Consider the following 2,052-nt stretch of genomic DNA (forward strand, 5'->3'; position numbering starts at 1 on the left):
TTCCCAATTTGGCTCAATCCAAATTTCATTTCAACGGTTTTACTTCACTCTGGGCAGCCCCCATCTAATGAAAAGGCCGGAAATGAGAGACATGGGATATGTGGTACTGTATTGCGCCCCGAGGTGGCCGCCTGGGAACTGTCACCACGCGGAAGGGAACGCGGCGCACACGCGCGCTCACAGGCACAGGGACACGCGCGCACAGATCTACAGGCACGCGGCACTCGTGTGCACATAGCACAGGTACACAGACACGTGCCTTCCTACACATACTACACTGCACACGGGGGCACACAGGTACCACACCCATGTACACACACAACACACATGTAACATCGAGAGAAAGCGACACAAGCAAACACATACTCACACAGGAACAAGCATACACACAGACACCACACACTGAAACTTCACACAGCTACACCTCACACAGACACTGTAAAAAGCTGGGCCAGGAGGAAAGCTAAAGCGGACTGCACCTTGCCCCAAAATGCCTGCCCTTCTACCCTCCCCAGCTCACCATAAATTCTCCCGTACCTGTGCTTAGGCTAGAGGCAGTCTGAGCTCTGTTCAGGATACCTCCAGTGTGGCCGCAGGGGGGACGGACACCGGCACTAATGTTGGAGGGCTGACGTCCTCCAGGAGTTTGGGGGGTCACACTTTTGGTGTCCCGCGAGGCCCTGGGCTGTGGAGCGCCTTCCTCTGAAACAATAGCCCGGGAGGAAACAATAGCCCCAGAGAAGCAGCTTAGGTGGCGGCCTCTCTCAGGCCTCTTTGCCCTGGGGTGGTGGCTGGGGCTAGGAGGAGGAGGAGTGGCTGTGACTTCTTATCTGGGAACTTTAGGAGCCTTGGGTTTTAGGAGCCTTGGGGGAGGGAGCTGGGGACTGTTGCAAAACTGGCCCTGCTCAGTTGACTGTATTTGCCTGGAACTGTAGCTAGGAGTGGCTGGGGTATGGCAGGCCCCTTCACTTAGTCCTTGGTTCAAATACCCCTGCCCCAGCGTGTTGGTGCACACCTGTAATCCCAAGGGGTCTGAGGCTGGAGGATTCATTGCCCACAGGTTGGAGGCCAGACTGGGCTACATAGTGAGTTCAAGCCCAGCCTGAACCATGTATCAAGACCCTATCTCACACACAAAAAAATAAATAAAAATTTTAATAATGCTCTCACTCCCAGCGTTTTGTGACAAAATAGTTTTGAAGTTTTGAAGAGAGACTTTGCAGGAGATGTCAGCAGGACTTCTGCAGCAATCTAGAGCTTCTCCCAGTGTGGTTACTTATTTGTGTGCTTAGCAGACCAAGAATCTGCGAGAAAAGAAACTGGGGCAGGCACCTAGACCTGGCTTACCAGGGAGCAGGAGGATAACTTCAACCCAGGAATTTGAGGCCAAGCCAGGGCCACATAGTGAGACCTCGACTCTTGAGCGTAAGGTGTGTTGTTCTACATCTGGCTTTTTCCCTTTAGTTAAACATTGATTGCAAAACATTAAGAAATTTATTACCATGCTGCCTATGCTCCTTTCTACTCATCTATTTTTTTTTTTTTTTTTTTTTAACAAGGACGTGCGCCCAGGCTGGCTTGGGACTCACAGAGATCCTCTTGCCTCAGCCTCCCAAGTGTTGAGATTATAGGCATGCGCCACCATGCCTCACCTTCTGCTCATTCTTTAGCATTCAATTTTTTTAAAGGATCTCACTAGGTAGTTCAGGCTGACCTTGAAGTCACTATGTAGCCCAGGCTGGCTTGGGACTCACAGAGATCCTCTTGCCTCAGCCTCCCAAGTGTTGAGATTATAGGCATGCGCCACCATGCCTCACCTTCTGCTCATTCTTTAGCATTCAATTTTTAATTAAACTTTTTATCTTGAGATTATTATAGATTCATGTGTAACTGTAAGAAATAATACCAAGAGTTGCTGTATACCCTTTAGACAGTTCTACCCAGAGGTGACCTATAAAGGGACAGTACGGTTTCACAGCCAGGATGTTGACTTTTGTGGAGTCAAGAAATGGAACATTTCCCTAGCTGCAAAGATCACTAGTTACCCTTTTA

General features: G+C 49.7%; 1 protein-coding gene across 1 annotated transcript in view; it reads right to left on the bottom strand.

Moving 5' to 3' along the window:
- Mgll (monoglyceride lipase) overlaps positions 1-788 on the bottom strand; it is an 80,495-nt gene extending 79,707 nt beyond the window's left edge. Inside the window, exon 1 of the mRNA XM_010617256.3 lies at positions 538-788. The gene's annotated coding sequence lies outside the window, so the exon portion shown is untranslated. The remainder of the gene's footprint in view (positions 1-537) is intronic.
- Positions 789-2,052: the final 1,264 nt, after the last annotated feature.

Source organism: Fukomys damarensis, unplaced genomic scaffold (assembly GCF_012274545.1).
Source record: "Fukomys damarensis isolate Sample0158 unplaced genomic scaffold, DMR_v1.0_HiC HiC_scaffold_37, whole genome shotgun sequence".
Taxonomy (NCBI): Eukaryota; Metazoa; Chordata; class Mammalia; order Rodentia; family Bathyergidae; genus Fukomys; species Fukomys damarensis.